This window comes from Equus quagga, chromosome 4, assembly GCF_021613505.1.
Source record: "Equus quagga isolate Etosha38 chromosome 4, UCLA_HA_Equagga_1.0, whole genome shotgun sequence".
Taxonomy (NCBI): domain Eukaryota; kingdom Metazoa; phylum Chordata; class Mammalia; order Perissodactyla; family Equidae; genus Equus; species Equus quagga.
In genome coordinates, this window is record NC_060270.1 from 86598262 (window position 1) to 86621154 (window position 22893).

At 37.6% G+C, this 22893-nt stretch overlaps 1 protein-coding gene across 2 annotated transcripts in view; it reads left to right on the plus strand.

Annotated features, from left to right (window-relative positions):
• The window catches only part of ARHGAP15 (Rho GTPase activating protein 15), a 606459-nt gene that overhangs the window by 1256 nt on the left and 582310 nt on the right, over nt 1-22893 (plus strand). The window contains exon 1 of one of the 2 annotated variants that reach the window (XM_046657908.1): nt 8937-8956. The exons of the other annotated variant lie outside the window; for it this stretch is intronic. The gene's annotated coding sequence lies outside the window, so the exon portion shown is untranslated. Of the gene's footprint in view, nt 1-8936; nt 8957-22893 lie in introns of those variants that run through there. 2 annotated transcript variants of the gene reach the window in all.

The window sequence follows — 22893 nt, forward strand, 5'->3', positions numbered from 1 at the left end:
CCATTTTAAGACCTCTTCAACTGTCAACACTGAAGCTAGCTACTTGTTGACTATTTAAATGATCATGAATAAATGGAGATTAAGACTTGCTGTTCAATACATTTTTTATTGTTAGAGTGTAGGAAAACCCGGGTAACATATATTTGCTTTGATGTTCTGATTAGCTTTTCAATTTGTTGCATTTCCTCACAATGGAAAGCATTATTTAAGTCTGTCTTCAATATTGTGGTTCTGAACCTCTGCATCTATAGAATCTGAATAATTCAGATAGTTTTGGTTGATATGTTATTACTTGATTTCATTTTATTACAAAGGAACATCACATGAATAAACACATGTAGTACTTACACATTAACAAGAATGAATAGCTACATAAGCGTTTGGCACTGAATAAAAGTACGCTATGGTTTTTTAAACCACTTAATATTTTAAAAGCCAAATTCTTTGTAAAACGATTGCTTCTTGCAGACACTGTTAAATTAAAATATAGATATTTTACGGAATCTGGATAAAATTAAGAATTAATTAGACATAGCTTAGTATGGATTTGTAAAGAGCAACAAGTAGAGATGATAGACATGTAAACTAAGATATTCTCAGAATTTTTTGTAAAAACAGTTAAAGCATTATCTCTGGAACGTATACCCCAAATTTTAAGAGAGTCAATTACAAATGATTATACTTTTGTAAATTTTAAGTGAATAAATAAGAAACAAATTTTGGTGAAATGAAAACAATGCAGAAAATCTCATTTGGAGAGTGATTTCAAAGCTGATGGATTAAAAGAATATCATGTTTTTCCACTTGGGGCCAGCAGTCAGCAAAATTCAGAAAGGAGACATTTTTTTTCCTTGATATTCCTCCTGTCGTTCTTTTTTAATGACTTGTTCTGGTGTGGCCTGCTCTGTCCCTAACGTAGGGTCCTCCAGCCTTGGTACCTGGAGGGACAGACCCTACCCCTCCTTCCATCCCATTCCCATTGTCCCTAGAGTTTACTCATCCTGTTTCTCAGCACTTAGGGCATCTGATAAAAACAACCTATGCTCACAAGAGAAGGCTACAGAGCTTTGTTTCTTTTAACATCTTAGCTGGGCCTCCTCACTCCCCGCAGGCGAGTTTTAATATGGTCTCTCAGCAGACAGGATCTGAAAGAACAGCTAAATGTTAAGGACTTCCGTCTCAAGCGAGGGGACTGATACTGTGGCAAATAGTTAGGGGACATATTTTGGGGCAGAAAGAGTGTCTGTGAACCATTGGTCTTGTCTGTGGTATTTAAACACATAATTTCTGAGAATGTTTTATATGAAGGGTCCATCACAGAGATGTATCCATTTCTCTAAGATATTCCTGAGGAAATATATACCTTTCTTGTCTATCTTATAAGTGTAGTAATTTTCATCTACTACACTTTCTAGTAGTAGATGAAAATTAATTGCACTACATCTTCAGACTATTTTGGTATTCCCACACACTTAGAAAATATTTAATAATTTAATAATCAAGTGTCTTATGTATGTATTTTAAAAATCATTTAATGTCCTGAATTAACTCTTTGGGTACCAGAAACGTATTTTAGCACTGAAAATAAATGCTATGTCGCTAGACTTTAAAATGTACTTTTAAGTATTCTAAATTTCAGCTTATAGTAGACAATGCTCCTTGGTTTGCAAATGATGGAAAATAAGTCAAAATTAGCCTAGGCAATAGAGATAAGCATTCATCTGTGTAAGTGAAAAATCCGAAGGACTAAGTCAGGCATGGCTGGATCCAGGAGCTTACACAGGATTGTCAGAATTAGGTCTCATTTTCTTCATTCCTTCTCTCTTTTTTTCACTGTGCTACAAGAAGTCTCTGACAAGCTCACATGGAGTTAACAAGAAAGCTTCAGGTTTACATCTGACTCTTTCAGCAAACTTTGTTGCAAAAGAACACCTTTCCTCTATCCCACGGCCAAGGGCTCAGATTGGACTGAACTGGCTCACATGACCATATCTGGGCTGATCATTGACTGAGGCACAGACACCCTGAGTGACCAGGCCTCAGTTGCAGGCCCACTAGCATTGAAGAGCTGCCTGCATCCACAACACACGGAATCTCAGCTGAAAAGAGGGGTTTCCACATGTAGAAACTAAAACGCTTCCCCGGAAGAAAGGTGGCTTCACTTCTCATGGGGAAAAGCCACAGAACTCTACTACACAGCCACATACAGTCACATTTAAAAGCATTATTCATTCAAATTCTCCAAACTCTATAATAGGAAAGAAATAGTGACAGTTTAAGGGTAGGTCTGAATGAAACAAATGTTTCACTTAAACTGAATTTAAAAATATTTTTCAACAGCTATTTTATGTATGAACTCTCCCCACAATATTTATCTTTAAAAGCTTATAGTATGTGCTGCTTGTAGTTTAGAACTACTATGTGGTACTAAAATCTAGTATGAGTATTATATTAATAATTATAATGCAAAAAAGTTTACATTACAATTATGAATATATGGTACTTTGTCAAGTACCATAAACAGATATAAGGAATGTTTTATTAAGGTGCAGAAATTTATCAAATATTTTTGTATTCCTGTTATGTGCCAGGCAATAATCTAGAGAGTTTTTCAGGTGTTGCATCATTTGATCATATCCTATCAGAGACATCAGGACAGTTTTGGAGGAAGTATTTGCAGCAGTTTTCAGAGAAAGCTAGGACTGGGGAGATATATATTCTTAAGAATAGGAAGGGGATATGTCAAAGCACCAAAACATGGAAAAGTGAGTTGTCTAGTTTTGTTAACTCGAAGTATAGTGGTAGGAGAAAAGGCCAGAAAGATAGTTTGAGATCCTAATACAGGGACCTACTGAGCCGATTATGACTAAGCATTATAAGCAACAATAGCTTTGTTGAGGAGGGGAAATACGTCATCGGATGTGCACATTTTGCATCTGGACGGGCTATCTAGCATCAGGATTTATTTGCTTCTTCCATATACCTCACTGTTGATGACATACTCTTCGGAGTGTTTTGCAGAAGTTCTGGCAGTCAGTGATGGGAGATACTTCTCTGAGGCCAGGCACCAGCTTACCTCCCCAGGTGCTTTGGGGTTCTTATGTAGGCTGGGTTTATAATAATCTTTTTATTTTCATTTTATGAAAGTCTTTTTTGTTTGTTTTTAATTTGAGAGTAAGTGATAGAGCAAGATGGCTCAAAATCAAAATAAAGCCTAAATATAAAATTTTTAAAGAAAATCTTTCTCACATTCCTGTTTTTGTAAACCCCCATTTACCCCAACCTTAACAGAACAGGCAACCACTTTTCATAGTTATTTTTTTAAATCCTCCACACTTTACTTATGCAAAAAGCATATATGCACATATATATGTGTATGTATATATTCTCCCTTATTATATTAAAAGAAGCATATAGTACATATCTCTCCATTTTACTTTTTTATTTTAGTAAGATCTTGGAGATATTTCCATAATAAAAATAAGAAATTGTCTAATTCTCTTTTTTTCATAGCTGTACAGTATTCCACTGTATGTTGTATTGTACTTAATTTAACCAGTTTCTTATTAAAAGAGTCATGGGTATTTTCAATGTTTTGCTAAAATAATGAATGTTTTAATGTAATGGTGTAAATTTGAAAATATGTCTATGGAATGAATTCCCAGAAGTACTATTTATTTAAAAGCCAAGAGATAAAATAGTTTTGATAGTTATTGCCAAACTATCCATCATGTTAGTTGTAACTTTTTGAATTTCCACCAGCACTTAATGAGAATGCTGGTGGGAGCTCCATAGCTGTTCCAACAGATTGTGTTACCAAATTTTCAGATTTGCCAATCTATAGAAAATTGTATCTCAATATGATTTTATTTGGTATTTCTGTTATTATGGTTGGAAGTTGAGTTTGTCTTCAAAAGATTAAAGGTTTCTGTTTTTCTTAAAAAGAAAACTGTATCATAAAGGACCAAAAGCGTTAGAAGTTCAAATCTTAGAATGAGATGTTAAAGTAAGCAAGGAATTTGGGCTAGCATATGTAAAATACTCTTTTCGTAAAGCTTGAAATAGTCAATAGCAAGAACAGGAATGAAATATGAATGTTGAAGTGAAGGAGAGGAGAAAAGGAATGAAATTAAAGAAAACAAAATATATCCGGAAAGCAAAAAGGTCTCAGAGGATACTAAGACAGATGGGGATGATCACCAGCTCAAGTAGGTAGATTAACCTGAAACAGAAGGAAGAGTACTTTAATGAGCGTATATGCAGATGAATTGGAAATGGATAAGATGAAGTGAGGAGAGGAAGTTGAGGGAATACTTGCTTCCAGATTTATATCTTCTCTGAAACGGTAGGAAAGCTCACCTGGTGAGAGGGAGTATTTATGGGCTGCCACAGAATGGGAATAATATCTTATTTTAAAAATTGACCTTGTCAATAACACACAATGCAATTGTGGATTTTAAAGTGGATTTTTCCCTTTTGGAAGACATCAGCCCAATTCAATCCAATTCCTTAAATAATTTTGAGCTCCAAATAAGTACACTGTGTTGTACCAGGAATTACTGGGACACAAAGAATCAGTGTACTGTCTAGCTAGTGAAAACTTTAGGTAGCTTAGTGCACTAACATAAGAATTTAAATGTACATTTATACGTATAAATTAATGGCTGTAGAAATATTACAGAGCATGCTATTGTCAGAGTTCCAATGGTTTCATTTTACCAAATGCAATGGCCATTTATGTGTCTTCATATTATCCATCATCTGAGCTACATTTGATACAATTGAAACTCTCTCTTCATTTGACTTCTGGGATATTTCATTCTCCCAGTTTTTCTCCAAATTGACTGGATGCTCCTTCTCTGTCCCCTTTGTTAACTCTTCTTCATCATCCAACCCTCTAAATGCCCTGCACTCAGTTTTCAGATTTCTACCTTTCCAGTCTCATTTCTTGTCTTCTAAGTTTATTCCTAGGTGATCTTATTTATTTAGTACCATGAGTTTAAATGCTATCTATTTTCTAATTAGATCTCAAATCAAATCTTTTCTCTTAGCATTAAAACTACAGATGCAATTGTTTACCCAGCATCTCCACTTGAATGTCTCAGAGAGACATCAAAATGAGCATGCTCAAAACTGAGCCCGGGGCTGGCCCCGTGACCGAGTGGTTAAGTTCTTGCACACTGCTGGGGCGGCACAGGGTTTCTCCGGTTCCGATCCTGGGCGCTGACAGGGCACCGTTCGTCAGGCCACTTTGAAGCTGTGTCCCACATGCCACAACTAGAAGGATCTGCAACTAAGATATCCAACTATGTACGGGGGGTTTGGGGAGATAAAGCAGGAAAAAAAAAAAAAAGATTGGCAACAGCTGTTAGCTTAAGTGCCAATCTTTAAAAAAAAACAAAAAAAACTGAGCCTGTCCTTACTGCCCACCCCTCCTCACCCAACTTGCTTTTGCCCTATTTTCATCCATCTCAGTTCTTGGCAACACCATTCATTCATCTATCTGTTCAGGACAATAAACTAAGAATTACCCTCAATTCCACTCTTTCCCTCCCACTCCCTACCCCAAAACACATCCAATTCATCAGCAATAAGCAGAGCCTGCAAAATATTAACTTACCTCACATTATCCTGTTTGCTTTTCTCAATAATGGCTTTTGAAAAGTATTATCTTTTTCTTTTCAGACTAATGGCTCTTTATTTATTTATTTTGGTTTGTTGGTATAATGACTTTTCCCCAAAGAACTTGCTAAATGATATATGTGACATTCTGATGACATCACAATTTTACATAACACTACACTTAGCATTTCATTTTCTAATTTCAAGATAGAGAAAAATTATACAAAAGATATGGAGCAATGTTGGTTTGCACATTTTGAATGAACTCAAGAAGTTTGAGGAGGTAGCAACTTCTACAACTTTCCAATCAGGGTTTTTGGCCCTAAACGTGTTTTTCTGAGCTGTAATTTATTAAATACACTCTGAGGGAAAGAAATCTGTAAGTCTCACAATCACTGAACGTGTTGTGAAGAACAAGATGGAAGAAAAAGAGGAAATTTAGTAAATAAAAGAAACTTCTTTGTATTACATTTTATGTACAATTCTTTTTCAGATTGTTGCTGTTACTTATATGAACACATTTTTTAAATCTATTCATATATTTTTAATATTTATAAATGTCAATTGGGTATCTTGGGCTTTCATTTAATAGATTTTCTCTTAGCAGGAATGAATTAGACACTAAGCAAGGGGGAGGTGCATATCAAAATGTCCCAAATTCCCTCACTTCTTACCCCCTCTACTGCTGTTACTGTAGAATTCTCCTGATTTGTTTCCCTGCTTCTGCTTTTCATGCGATAGTCATTCTCCAAGAAGCAGCCAGAGTGACCTTCTGAAGACTTCAGTCATACAACTCTCCTACTAAAACATTCCAAATGACTTTCTACTAAACTTCAAATTAATTCAATCTCCTTTCATGATTTGCAAGGCCCTCTTTATCTCATTACTCTGCTTTCATTTTCTTAAATAGCCTTTGGATATGGGGGATTCTGTCCTTTTATTGTCAAATGGTTTAGTGGCTATCTTCACATTGGACTGAATGGTCCATGAGGGTATTGACCTTGTCTGTCTTCTTACTACTGAATACCTAGAACCTAGAACAATGGTAGGCATATAATAAACACTCAATGAATAGTTGATTAGTGAAAGAATAACTAAATAAGAGTTGACTGTGGGCTATAGAATCAAGGAGGGCTTTATAGAGACTTGTGACTTCTTCTGGGTCCAAAAATAGGATAAATTTAGGGGAAGAGAAGCTAGAAACATATTCTAAACAAATGACACTTTATGGGTACATGTTGAGTAACCTGGCGGTGGTGAAAAGTTGGATTAGAATCCTGGATCCATTATATATTATGATGACTTTCCGAAACTCAGAACAAATAACCCACCATCTGAAAACAAATTGCCATAAACTAAAGAAAAGCACCAACCACCTCTAAGCATTTAAATGTTAAGCTATTTTGCTAAAACCATTGTATGAAAATTGAATAATTTTATGTTTGCTTTAGATTCATTTCCTAAAAACTTAGAGAACTTCTTGCTCTAGTCTCTACTGATGTAACACCAAGCTTAGAGTCAAAATGAGATATATTTTTAAATGAACTGTGAAAGGTAGAATGCTTGGGAAACTGGGTGCTGAGTCAAGGGAAATTTTTGTTTCTGTTAATTTATCCTTCTGCTTTAACTAACTTCATATTAGAGTTTTAAGGGGTAGAAACTGAGCAGTGAAGCCCATATTCATTTTTCTGCTAAGTGCACTGATTCTGAGCTTCTGTATAATATCACCTATTGGTAACTTGATGGATCTCCTAAAGAAGTAGAATTAAGGAGGGAAAAGGAAAGTTGATTACTCCAGTGGTATCTCCAACACTGTAGTAGGTATTATGGTATTATAAAAAATAGACAATATTCCCTTATTCTTAAGATGCTTACAGGATCACGAGACATTCATCAATATAAATTATTAGGGTGGGATTGTTAATAATCATCATCATAACTATATTATGCTATTATATATAATGCATATTATGTATCAGGTGTTTTTCATCCCTAATAGCATTTGATTTCCACAAAAATCATGAAAGGGCATTAGTATCCCTATTTTAAAGATAAGCAAGTTAAGGTTAAGTAGTTAAGTGCCCAAATTTACAGAGCTATTTGGTAGGCTATGGCGTGATTTGTAGGGAGATCTGGGTAACGGGAAATCCATGTGATTTTCACTATGCCATGCTACAATTTCTAAGCCTGTTAAGTGTTAGCAGTTAAGCATTGTTGGACTTCATTCATGAGGCCCCAGAGTCTAAAAGGATCCTGCTTTGTTTGATGTCTAAAACAATGCCATCTGTGAAAAACCTGTTGCTTCCTCCCTATATACATTGCCTTATGTAGAGGTGTTATAAAATACGTGAGAAAAAAACATTTTGTGCCTTAGTTTCTGTCATACTGCAAGTACCTTTTCTGTTTCTCTTTTTCTATCTCCTCTGGACCCTATGTCTCCCCTCAGCCCTTAAATCCCAAAATTCCTTCTTAGACCATGCTGTCCTTAATGAGAGCAACTAGCCACAAATGGCTATTCAGCACTTGAAATGTGGCTAGCCCAATTTTGAGTGCCAAATAAATATGAGATTTTGAAGATTTAATACAAATAGAGAAAATGTAAATATCTCGTTAATATTTTTACATTGATCATATGCTGAAATTATAAAATTTTGACATCTTGGGTTAAATCAAATATATTATTAAAATTAATTTCACCTATTTCACTTTGCTCATCTAACATGGCTCTCAGAAAATTTTAAATTGCGTGGGTGACTCACCTTATATTTCTAGAGGGTGGCACAGCTCACGACCATCCTCTCTTCTCACAAACCCCTTTGACCTTTTGATCCACTCTTATGATTTAAATTCAATCCCTCAAGCATGGTCCTTAAATTTCTGTCTTTGACCTTGGCCTCCCTCCCAATATTATTCCTCATTTCTGATTGTCACTTGATACCTCTTCCACGATGTCCCATCAGCAGTTCAAACTGAATACGTCCCAAGTTAAACCCGTAATCGACCTCCCCACAGAATCCTTGTCATTCTTCTAATTTCAGCTGAGACACCTCTATTCCGCAAATCACCTAAACAGGTAATCTTGGAGTGTCTGTGGATGCCTGTGGATCACTTATTTCATACATTCAATCAATCAAGGTGTTTTAGGGGCATTCATTCCCTTCTCTCCATTTTTACCTATTATCGTAGTTACTAATTTGGTCATCCATTAGGTAGACTATGGCCAAGGAGTCTTACTTGCTTTCATACTCCTATTTTTCTTATCTCTTTATTTTGTCTATTTCAGATTTATTTTATGTCTTCAGGATGATGATTGGGTTTACATTAATTAATACAAGTAAGAATGTGTGCTATCTATTTATATTCTATTTAGAGTTTCAAACGTGATTTTGCTTACGTTGTTTTACATGATCATTCCAGCAAGCTAGTGAGAAAAGCAGCATCTTTTAACAGATTTAAAAGAAGAAGACAATGAAGCATGAAGAAACTGAATTGTTTGAGGATATGTTGAGAACATATTTCTCTCAAATTCTAGTCCAGAACATTTTTATTCCTTACAGAGATAGTAAAAATAGTAAGAGCACAGCCTTGGAAGTCAGTTCAACCCTGGGCTCCGCCATTTGCTAGATAATATGTATGTTATTTTGTGCAAGTCACTTAATGTCTCTGAGCCTGAGTTTCCCCATCTATAAAAATGAGGAGATTCCTCACATGATAAAAAAGAAAATTATGTATGCACAGAACTTAGCCTAGTTTGTGGCACATAATAATTCCTTTAAAAAAGTTAAATGTAGTGTGGCTAGTAGCCATAGTAGAAATTGTTTTATGAGGTTCTCTTGAATCGAATGTGACCATTTTTTTCCTTCGTTATGATATAAAAACCATGCCAGGATAATTTTGGTTTATTTCAATTCTAAGTATTAAGATAAGATTATGAAACTCATCAAAAGCAATTTCTTGCTATTAGTTTCATTTCCTCAGTACAGCTGTGTGTGGGAGTGTAGTATAGCTGTGTGGGAGAGAAGGAGGAAGGCTCACTCTTTTCTTGTTTGTTTACCAATTTTTGGTTGATATGGAGATTTTCCTTCAAGCAGCTCAACATGTGAACTCACCAAAAATACCCTTTAAGTTTGAAGAATTAATGTTCATCACATAGAGCAATTCATAAAGTGGTTGGCAGCCATTGAGTCTTGGAGGTGAAATTAAAATGAAGCAAAGAAAAACTACAGGAGCCAGCCCAGTGGCGCAGCCTGGGGTTCATCAGTTTGGATCCCAGGTGCGGACATGGCACCGCTTGGCACACCATGCTGTGGTGGGTCCCACATATAAAGTAGAGGAAGATGGGCACGATGTTAGCACAGGGCCCAGCTTCCTCAGCAAAAAGAGGACTGGCAGTAGTTAGCTCAGGGCTAATCTTCCTCAAAAAAAAAAACACTACAGAGACAGGAGAGAGGAAAAAAGTAGAATTCTCTTCCCTCACTTTTATTTTATATCTAATTTTTGCCTAGGGTGGTAAGGTGGTAACATAGATGGTTCAGGAGGCAGATATGCTGGCATCCTGGAAAAATGATTCTGAGAGGGAAAAATAAGAAAGGAAGTTGGGAGACACAGGGTCTAGGTTGCCGATCCAGTTAGAGAAGTCTTTTTGTTTCATTTTATTTTCCTCCTGGGGAAACCTGCTTGGCATTCCATGTACGGACGTTGGGTGAATACATCAACCTCAGTCCTAACTCTGAAAGCAGTTGGTATTAGGGCATCTGATTAATGAGAGCAGGTCCAGCAGTGGGAAGTGATTGACAAAATGCTCAGAAGAGAGGGGCTGGCCCGGTGGCATAGCGGTTAAGTTCACATATTCCAATTCGGAGGCCTGGCGTTCACCAGTTCGGATCCTGGGTGTGGACATACACGTGGCTTGTGAAGCCATGCTGTGGCAGGCGTCCCACATAAAGTAGATGAAGATGGTCATGGATATTAGCTCAGGGCCAGTCTTCCTCAGTAAAAAGAGGAGGATTGGCAGTGGATGTTAGCTCAGGGCTAATATTCCTCAAAAAAAAAAAATGCTCAGGAGATAAGTAGCTGTGGTGTTGAACTTGGATAACTAGCTCTGTGTTGTAGGCCAGAGGGCATTAGGTTAGAAGCCTGGCTGTAGTGGGTAGAAAATCAGCGTGAATGGAAAACTAGACCCTAGAGAGTACGGCAGATGGGTAGAGAGTATGACTTGAGGCAGGGATGGGGGAAGGCAGATGCAGTGGTTGTTCTGACTCCCTCTGACCGTGATGCACTGTATCCAGATCCATGTGGCAGCTTTTGATTGGAGAAGTAGGAAAGAAACACGAGAATCCAGTGACACTTGGGACTGGGAATCCAACATGGTGACAAACCTGAACATGTTGGAAATGCTCATAAAACTGGAGGGATTAAAGATAGGGGATTTCAGACAGGCACCAAGTGCCAGCAGTGTCCTGATACAATACAGAGCAACAATATTGACAAAAAGAGTGTCTGACTTTAGGAGCCTACAGTCAATTTGGGCAGAAAAGACACACAAGTCAAATAGAACACAGAAAACAATAGAAGTCAGGATACGATTATCGGCCAAAATGTGATAGGAACAGTAAAGGAGGTCAGAGCAGAGAAGGGGGAAGAGGAGAAGTTGCTCAGCAAGAGCAATGAGCACAACGCGATTTCCTACTCTTGGTAATTTGGGATCATATTGAACAAATTATACAAATAAATGAAATAATTTTAGTCTCCGGTGAATCTCTTCTAAAGCAGTGGTACAAACACAGGCTCTTGGTTTTGTTGTCCATTTCCAATCCTACCAGCTTGGATTTGAAAATAATAAAACATAGAAAATGATATTGATTAATATGCAGCAGAAACTCCGCTCAACCCACACATCAGAGGAGCAATGCTCCTAGTGGTGATTGACATGAGGGGTCACAGTCACAAATGCTCCCATACCACACAGGATATCTATGCAAATCAAGTGGGAAGGGAGAGAACCTGTGCATCAGGGAGGACTTGTCCTGTGTACAGGATGTAGAAGCTGCCTGTCCCCAGCTGACGGACACCATGCACATCTCAACGAGTTTTCCACATCTTCTGACTTTCCTAGAGAAGACATACAGATGTATACCTTTTTTAAAAAGTAAAAATCTTCATTTTTCCATTAGAAACTGATTCAAAACATTGTTTAGGCCCAAAAGTATGTCTGTGGGTTGAATAGGGTTGGCGGTCTGCCAGTTTTCTACCTCTTCTTGAATTTATAGCTGCTCCTAAGAAAACAGAACCAGAATGCAGTGATTAGACAGAACTAGTCCTCCAGAGAACTTCTGTGTTTCCAATAAATCCTAATCAATGTTGCGAGATGGACCAGCACGTTACTGTATTCTATGAAAAAGCATCCATTTATGTGTAGCTTTTTCATTTATATCTTTATTTTGTTTGTCTAACTTTTATGACTGGATTCATTTTCCTAACTTAGAAGAACAAACTGTCTTCAGTGGCCAACTTTCTTCAAAGCATTTTTTTTAACCATTAAAAGATGTCTCCAAAAGGTTAACTTTTCTAAATAATAGCAAATGTAGTAATCGTTAGTTAGCCTGGTATTTTCAAAGTGACATCATATAGGTTATAGACCAGAACATCTACACTTGTGTTGAGATAAAAAGTACATTCTTGTAGGGGAGATAAAAGAGAGGTTTGTATACCTTGGGTGGTGAGAATAATAGTAACAAGAATTTAAACACTTGTGCGCGCGCGCACACACACACACACACACATGAAATTCACCGTGCACAAGCCCGGATATGGTTGTATAAGCCATTTCATTACATATTTTTATCTATTCATAGATCAGAATCTCTAAATCTCAGAAGCAGTCATGACAAAAGATATAGGCAAATAAAAGGAGGACAGAGAGAAAAAGATTACTGTTCAATAATTTTTAAATTACATAGATAATTCTGATAGCCATTTTAAAATGCTAAATAATTTATGCATTCTCTTTTGCTTCAACGTGCCCAAGCCAAAAATCCATATTTTGATTTTTGAGGAGCCTAAAGTAAAACGGAAATTTGGCTACACTGCGTCAAATTACGGTAACAATTAACTGGGACCTAGTTAGACAGACAACACATGTAACCACCTGCTCTACCCCCGCCTCCTCTCTGAACTCTACTTTGAGGAAAAAGAAACAAAACCCAACTTGTTTAAGTGGGTGCTCTAGTCCCCAGATAACTCCTGGGTTGAGGATCTTGATAATGCAGCTGAGCTCTTCAAGAGAGGAAGGCTTCAAAAGAGCTTTTCATTAATCAGTCTAGAAAGAAAAGGATTCATTTTAAGATATACAATATACGTAGCACATTGAAGGATCTTCAAAGACAAAGATTGAAAAACTCAGTCAAAAACTTTCAGTTTAAATAGTGTGGACTGGTAAATATTTTTTGCTATTTTGATATTCTCGACTTCACAGAAGGAAACCTCACTGTCCCCAAATTTCAGATTAAATTTGAGAGAAAACAACAATATTTTGTGGTATTTGTTTTGTTGTTACACCCAACATACTTTGATATTTAACAAGCAAGAGAACTGTTTTCCAGGGGTTTGAATTGATGTTGTTTTACTCACACTTAACAAGTTCAAGATATAAACATTAAAAAATACACACACACTCACTGAAAGCTATACAATAGACCCAGATTGCTTGTGATATGATCCTTTTGGGTTTTTCTTTTACGTAAAAGAATGCATTTTGCAACAATGGTTAGGGCTGGATGTGTGTTCCAGAGAGCTAAACATCATATTTTAATTAATCTCAAATAGGATATTCATCGTATTACTCTAATGTATCTATGTGTCTCTACATCGATCTATACGCCTACCTACTTAGCTACCTACTCACTTCTCTTCTCACTATTCCCAACTGCGATTCATACCACTCCCCCCAACCACCAGCATGTTCCCAAGTGAAATTTATCCCAGAAAACTTAGAGCAACAATATTAACAAATATGAACCTAGTAGCAATGGGTTTTAAAAATAAGAAGATACTGTAGTAATTTGTAACAATTTTAGAACAATGCAGAAGATATAAAATAAAAAATAACTTTATACAATTGTATAGACTTGTTTCTCATCAAAGCTCAGCATGAATCTGAATTACCAGGGGTCACGGCCAAACAGATAGTTTCTTAGGTCCTTCCTTAGTCTTGCTGAACCGGAATACATGCGGAAGGTACAGCGAAATCTGTATGTTTCTGAAGGTGCTCACACTGATTCTAGAGAATCACCACCCTACAGCTTTCTTTCTCCTCACTGCTAGAGCCGTTTGTTCATTTGCAGCTGAAGTTGAGTTATTTCTGACCCTATCTCCTAGGATAAATCTTAGCTTAATGTAGGTAGTGTCCAACTAATTCTAGGGGAGTGGAGCTCTGTGAGTTCGATCACAAATTATAACAGGATATCATGGGTTTTGGTTTGCTCTTGTGGCACACACATCAAGTGTGTTCCCCCCTTATTTACAAGTCCTAGAACCTCAGGAAGTCACACCTTCCTCATTAGGTATTTGCTTTGTCCCTGACCACAACTTCCTCTACTGGTAACCTGGTCATGTATTGCCTTATTCCCTTGCTAGGACTGAAGTCCTCCTCTGTACTGCCAGTCTCCCTTGTGGGTAATTGAGCTAGCTCTGAACAAAAACCCCGTAAACAGAACTCTGACATTTAGTAACAAACCTCCTAGTTGACAACAATCTGCACATGTGAACTTCTGAGTATTGCGCCTCTCAGATTACTGACAGTTGTTTCTTCCCGCCTGTTGGTTAAATCTTCCTCTTCAACCTGGATCCCCGGTTGCCAATGTTTACTGAGACTGTGACCAGAGATTTGTGGAATTATTGGACACAACTGTGCCTCTCGTCAACATTTGTAGGTGAGAGCTCTCCAGCATCTGTTCACTTCACATGGAGAGCCAGATCCTGATCCTTTCTCACCATGATAAATCACGAGAGATGACAAGTCCTTCTAAATTAAAAAACAAAAAACAAAAAACAGTTATCCATATAGAAAGTTATCTCTACCTCACACCAAACAGAAATTATTTCCAGAAGAATCACAGTTCTAAATGTAAAAGTTGAAACAACAAATCTTTTTAGAGGAAAACTTAGAAATAGTCTTGTGTCCTTGGATTAGGCAAGGATTTCTTAAGAAGACAAAAAAAGCAGTAATAATAAAAGGAAATAATAAAATGAAATAAATGATACATGATAAATTGGATAATATTAAAAGCAACTCACAAGTGGGAAAAGGTCATTATTGCAACATATATATATTAAAAATGACTTATATCCAGAATATGTAACTCCTAAAAATCAGTAAGAAAAGGACAAACAGCCTAATTGAAGAACTAACAAAAGTTTTGCATAGGCACTTCACAAAAGAATATTGCACAGCAATCAGCAACATGAATAAAAGTTTGAATGAAATAAGCCCAGCAAGAAAAAGTACATACTCTAGGTTTCCATTTACATAAAGTTCAAAAATAGGCGAAACTAAGAAGACCGAATAATGATTATGCTTGGTGGGATGGCGTGGATGCTGACTGGAAGGAGCTTCAGGGGGCTTGTGGAATGCTGATAATGTTGAGTTTCTTGGTCTGATTGTGGTTACAGAAGTATGTTCAGTTTGTGGCAATTAATTTAACTTTTACACAAACGCAGGGATACACACGCACACAAACACACACGAACACGCACGAATTATTTTAAATGTTTTTTATGCATACATAATTGAGTGGGAGAGAAACTGATTTTTAAATGCATTAAGGGAGATATTCTGAAATATTTTATTTGAATGGTGCTTTCATTGTCACAACAATGGACTATGACATTACTACCCCATTCTCAGACATGTCACTTTGGCACTGAAATCCAATCCAATCAATTTAGAGTTTGAAGACATGAGCATCAGGGAAAGACTAATCAGATACAAATACAAATTTGCTAAATAAACCAAATGTCAGCCATATTTGACTACTGTCAATTACTGACTCCTGCTAATTACGGTCAAACACTAATTATGCAATATGCAGCTTCCCCATATTTGAACCTGGGCAGGCCAAGCTAGAGATAGCGGGAGCCTGGTGTACTGCAACCAATATGTGATTAGATTTAATCTGCTTGATTAAAGGGTTTTGCAACTGAGTCACATCCTTTAGTAAAAAAATACTGTAGAATATGAAATCCCAGCAAACAAGCAATCACAGGTTGAAATATACTTTTTGCATTTGATTCTCTTTCAAAATATATCAGAGAATCAGTCCTGTCCCAGAGTGTCTGAGACTCTGCTTGTTTGGCTAGTTTTCTAACACTGTGGCTGCTGAGCAACTTGTTATACAGCCGATGTCTTCTCCTTAAGTGATATTTCATCATTCAGTGCCCTGAGATAGTCACCTATTTTCCCTTAATTGATACTTGTACGCAAGAGGCGGAAAATGGCTCAGCATTTCTTGCTAGATTAGGTCAAAACTGACAGAGGAAACAGAGAGAAGATTGCATTACTTATGCCCCTTATGGTTCTCCTGTGTACCTAAGGAGATTGCCGTTTCATAAAATTTCTTATGCTGCCTAAACATAATTATAATGGCCCAGGCATTTTGTTCCTATTTGCTTTTCAATTTTTTCCTGCTTACCTGATCACCAGAGGGAAATTCAGAAGCAGTTCTACTAATCTTAACTTCATTTTTCTACTATGTCCTTCATAAGATTTAATTGTACCCTTGGACTTCTCTTCCTTAAATGCTTCTTTTTGTCCTTCTGTGAAGTCTTTACCTTTCTCTTCATTTGATTGGCCACCAGAAGCATTAAACATGTACCTAGAAGTTTAAAGTGAGGTTCCTAAAGTTTTGGAGTATTTTTTCCCCCAGATTACTAGGTGCTCTTATCATAAGATTAGCTGTGATATTTATTCTGATTTAAAGTTAATTAAGAAGCATCCCATTAGAATGCTATTGTTCATCATGCAGCCTCAGTGGCTGGGGATCCATTCTTCTGGGTCTCTTTTCACTAAGTCTTTTGGGAGGGGATTATGCCTCAAACAAAGTCATCAAAATTTCGCCAAATCTATCAGACAAAACCCAAATTTTTTAGTAGGAACTGTGAGGTTCTCCTAATCCAGGTCTAATCAACTCTCCCTCCCTAGCTTTCCCTCTTAGCCTCGCACACTCGATCATTTGTTGTGGATGTTCCCTCCTCTTTTCCTTAATCTTGTGATCTTAGCCTGCATGGCTCTTGACATCCCTTCTCGGCCTTTTGAGGTTCTATTTATTATGCAACATTGAGGTCATATGTCACCTTCACCTTGAAATTGTCCTCAGTCCCATCCTGCATTGCTCTCTTCTCAGACTCCATGGTAGGCAGGCCGACTTATGTCTATCCCAGGGTTCTTAATAATTTTTGTAGAAACTGTGGCGCCTAGCAAGTCTGTTTCTCAGGGTAGAGGCTCAGTAAGTATTTGAAATGTAAAATCGGTTGGTTTGCTTCCGATAGGATGGAGGCCAAGGTGCCCAGGGGATGAGAGATGGCAACAGGATACCAAGATCTAAAAAAAGATTAAGGTGGCCTACCACACAATTTTGCTTGGGACTTATTCTACTTTAAAAATACATTTTACTCGTCATTTTTCACCGTTTAGGATACCCATATACAATGACAATAACTGTATTCCAATTTATTCATGCAGCTGACTCGCCAGACTTTGTCAGTAAGCGCAGCATATTGCCCAGATTCCCCGATATAAGTTAAATAAATGCAAAGGCTTATTATCACATTTCCTGTATAAAACACCTGCCCAGTCAAAGACAATGTTACCCAATGGGGTGGCTATGGTCAGATTCCTTTACTGTGATCTTCCTTTCTCATTATATTTGACATTTTTGAAGCTGAGTTTTATTGCACTCTCTCCGCTTATGGAAGTGGTCTGGGGAAATTAGACTTAATAGAGATGTAGAAGCCACAGGGAAAAAAGTAAAGGAAAGCGAACTGGAAGGAAACTGAAATTAAAATGTTATTTTGGTAAATGTCTGTTGTGGTGGAGACAGCAAACAATTACAATGCAAGTTAATTACTGACCTGTCAGGAAAGTGTACTGTGAAGGTTGTGCCACACATTACTGGAGCTACCACGGCCACAGGTCATTTCCACAGGGGAGCAAACAGACCGTGCTCTACCACAGATCAACATAAGATCTTTCCAGAGGATAGAAATGAGTTTCTCAGAGAAGTAATATTTGTAGAGTTGCCATGAGCTCTTAGCAGACCCAGAGAAACAGCTCTTCCCACATATCCTGGGAAAGGATGGGGGTCATATCACCACAGACGGTGCCTGATATTTAGTCAGAGGGAACCGTAGCTGTTGGTGGTTGGGGCGACTAGAGAGCTCATTTGCCACACAGTGAAAACCCAGGCTAACACCCACGGAATGGGCATGCTCTGGGGTACGCTCAGTGTTGCCTCTGAGATGGTTTTCCTCACAAAATCCTCAGTAGCAACCCATGTCAGGCAAGAGAATCCTTCTTTTGGAGAAAGAATATCAAACACCTAAAGAAATTTGAAATTCAAGGGAGACTTTCTCTATTGTCAGAACAAATAACCCTGCTAAATTCTACGATGATGATAAATGTCATTTTTATGAGACAGAAACAAAAGGGTTGTTCTGAAATGGAAATATGCTATTCTTCATATTATTAATAATTCATGTGAATCTCCAAGTGTACTTGAATGCTAACCTCAGAAGGTATGAAAAGCACTGCTTTTTTTCCCGCATCTAACTTATCATGAAATATCTATAGTTCGTTGACCCTCAGAAACACTGACCAGGGTAAGTTATACATTTTTTTTTCAATAAGAAATAAACTTGGTCAAAGACATTTTCCTGTTGATCATGCTCTGCTAGGCTATGTACACTGACATTACCTAGTTTCCATATTTGTTTTCCATTTATATATTCAAAGATTTATTGAGTCTCTTTTTTTGTCGGGAAGCACGGGAACATTTATAAACAATTAAATAGGAAGAATTACATGATCTATACCTAATATATCTGCACTATGATCATTTTATCTCCTTAATCTCTGTCAGATTTCCTTTGGAATTCTTGTGACATTATTTTCCCATCCACAGTTTCCACTTGACTGTGGGGTCTATGACTAAGGCAAAGATGGCTGGGAAGGGAGGCCTTGAGTTCCGTCCTGGGACTACTTTGAACAGGCTGTGGTACCATGTGGAAGATGCTTGGCACCCCTGGGCTTTGATTTTCTCTGCTCTGAAGCATGGAGATTATATCATAGTTCCTATTCAATTTCTCCTAGCTCAAAAAAATTCTTAATATGCTTTTACTTTTAATGCTGCTGATGGGAAAGAGATGTCAAAAATACACTTTCTAACTCAAAAGGGCAAGCTAGTGAGCCTTAGTGTAATTAACAGAGTGCAGCAAATAATTGACAGAGCAGCTATGAAATTTATGATTAGACGAAATATCACATTCATTCATATTTTGGTGTTTGCAGTGTGAGTGGGAAAATCAGGCCAAGAATATCACTGAACCAAGTCTGTTGAGCAGAGCCAAAGTTTGTTTGGCTCTTACGAAGTGCATTCTCATCACTGCTTCCTGTTTTTAAAACAGTATTGAAAGTGGAACTAGCGCAATATCGCAAACTATTCTTGCTCTTCTCTTGGTACATATAAAATCAGGAAGTCTACAGAAATTGTGAAGCCAGTCTTAACTGAATTACATTTAAATTTCTAACTCAGGGATATGTATTTGGAGAATTTTGTCAAATCAATGTATATTTTAGATTCATGCAAAATGAACCAATTTTTCAATATTTTCATTAGTCAATCACCAAGGCTCTGTGTACCTCCTATAAGAAAATAAATGCATAAAGCATCAATATTTTCCCTAATAAAATTTAATAATGATGATAATGAGTACATGCTATGTTATAGGAAGAATGAGGGGAATACTGAATAGGCATATAGATCATACGAAACTTAAAGTTAGTATGACTTATAGTTAACAAAATGCTTGATGTTCCCAAGTTGCATAGAAATAAGCATAGACCAATATTATTGACTTTACAATCTACTCTAGCAAATCTAGAAAGTTGAGAGTCAATGAGAAATGAAAATATGGATGGAACCACAGAATATGATTTCAACTCCCTATGAATATACCTGGAATAATAACACGGAAAGACTCACAAATTGTAGCTCTTCATTGTCTTTCAGAGTATGTCCTGAAATTGATACATATTGCCATGGAAACACATCCACTTCCAGATGCTGGAAAGCAAGTCATGATGGACCCTGGGGTATAGAGGTTTCTTTTAACTCGAGGTTGGGCAGGCTTTGTAATGGTCTTTGTTCCCATAGAAATTTCTTTAATAAAGACTCAAAAACAAGACCATGATGGCAGGGCTATCGCACTGCACACTCCAGGAGGCACCATTTGCTGGAATGCAATGCTACTATCCTATCCCTAGTCACAAATGCTTCCACCTCCTGAATTTACTTAAAGTCACACATGGAGTAGAGTGATCAACACTCTTCTCTTCCAAGATATTTCTTCCTCATAGCCAGAAGAGTTTCCAGTTTGGGATTCACGTAAATGCTTCCCTGAGAATTAAGGGGAAATCTGACTAATCGTTTATGATCTAGTGATAATTAGTTTAATCATTCCTCTCTCATGTACATCTAAGTGACTCACTGAGAGAATGGGTATGCTTAAAAGATGTAGATAAGGAAGAACGGATGATGGAATTTCAGAAATGTTGACACTGCAGATGAGATGTGGCCTGAGTGGGTGCTGCAGTTAGGGGGCTTTGGCATCCGAAATACAAAAAGGGTCATAGGGTGCCTGGTAGAAGAAAAAAAAAAGGAATATTAGGATGTAGGTGAGGGGAAAATGATGTTGAAATAGGGTAAAGAGAACGGGCTGAGATCCAAATACAACTGGCAAAATTTGGCCTAGAAACAGCCTTAGCCATTTGCTAAGAGAGGTTCCTAACTGGATGAATGAAAATAAATCATCTCTGCACCCACAAGTCCAGCTGTTACAAGTTCCACAGCCACGAGTACAGCTGTCATTTCAGTCCATCAAATCTCCTTCCTCCCCTGGCCTCCCTCATTCCTCCTGAACCTCCCTCAGTCCTGGGGGGGGGGGGGGGGGGGGGGGGGGGGGGGGGGGCTGCTTCCTTCTGTCTGGTGTTCAAGTCGTCCATACAAGACATTTGTGTATTATGCCAAGGAAAACCTTCTTCCCACATTCTTTCCCTCAGAGAGTCGAGAATCCCAATCCCTTACAGCACTGTGGAAGGGATGGGGCTCTCATTAAACCCTTCAAGCCCATGAGAGGCTAGCAAGATGATCAGACTCACCCACACCAAGGTTAAACACCATTTTCATCGTGAAATCCACCATTTCTCTTCTCCTTGAACTTCCTTGGTCCTATATGTTTCCTTCATGACACATTTCCATATCTACCTTACAAGCTCACAGTTTTTTGCATACCTTTGCATTGCTGAGCCTTTTGCTTGAAATGCCCAACCTGCCCTGATTTAGCTTCAGCATTAGCTGATCTTTTGCAAATTGCTCTTCACCTCTCAGTTCCACCTGAGTTTGATGCTGTTTCTTCTCTCCCTACCTGGGCATTGCTCTATTCTCCTTTGATTATTGATTTGTTTATTACCCTCACTAAACTGTAAGCACTGGATAAAAAAAAAAAAAAAAAGACTATTTGCCACTTAAGAAAATCTCGATAAATGTTGAATGGACAATTTATTTTCTGCTGGTAGGACTCTTTAAGGAGAGGTTTTATGACATTTTCTGTATTGTTTTCAGAGCAATATAGTGCTCTGCAAAGTTAGAGACCATCAAATATTTGCAAATATGAAAACAATTATGAAATACTATCAAGGGAATGCCATTGTAGAAAGGGAAGCTGAATAAAGAGAACAAATAGAGTGCAGTGGGGTATCAACCAAATGTGAGGGTGGGGTCAGATTGGAAAGGAAGTGATGCTTAGAGGAGAGAAAGATAAGGAAAGAACTAATATTTACACTGTGGTAGTGGGAAAGATAACCCTAACGGAAAGATCTCAAGAGGAAGATTTTGAATTTTTTTTCCTGCAGCCCATCCCCAAGAAGAGAGGTGGGGAAGGCAGATAAGAGGCTTTTTACATAATCCAGCCTTTTGACAGTAACACATCACTGGGCAAATTATGGGGTTGATTGTGAAATCAATACCAGAATGCAAATTTGCTTTGACACTGAAATTTGTGGCGACTCTGAGGAAGCAACAGGTCCTATAAATGGCAGGTGGCAGGGCTATGTAAATACAGTGGCTTCATGCTCTTAGTCAGAAGATAGCAGCTTTAGCCCAAGTGACTTCCCTCACCAATGTTACAAACACCATCTTTAGAGGTTGAATCTAATGAGTAATATTCAAAATCAAGTTTGAAAGCGCTCAAAGGAGAACCCAGATTTTTCTAGAAAAGACTTACGTGTTTAGTTATAGATTTCCCCCAACCCCCACCCAAATCCCTTGTGCATCAGTTCATGCCAAAGCATTTACATTGTTGCTTATCTGCCTAAAACTACTGAGCTCTGTAAATCTGCAGTAATATTTGAGCTCCCAGACTTTTAGCACATCAGTGTCAGAAGTGAAAAGGACCCTACAGACCACAGCAATCCTCTTGGCTGCCGCTGCCCCCTCACTACCAATTTTTTTCATTGACTTGTACAGAGGTCCATTGACTTGTATAAGATCACAGAGGTGACCATTAGAGACAATGCTGCCACTAGAAATCATCATGGGATCTTTTTGTACAACCAGTCTAATTATCATGAATCCAAGGACTTCCATACAATGACAATCCCTAGATTTCCATTCCTTCATTCATCTTTACTTCATTCACTGAAATATACTCTGAAAATACTTATGCTTTTAGGAGTAGCATCTTCATAAATGTCATAGGTTCACTTTGTTAGTTTGAAGTAGTTTCTACTTGGTTAAGAAAAATTAATGTCCTCAGTGATAAATGATACACAGAATGAAAATGAAGACATAATATCCTGTACTGGGGTATATGGAGAAATAACTATTTATATCATCTGCATGTGATTATATTTATTTTTTTAAAATATATAATACTTTGTATCTTATTCTAGTTAGAAGAAGAGGTAGAATCTCTTATGCCTATATTAGTGGCCAGATTTGA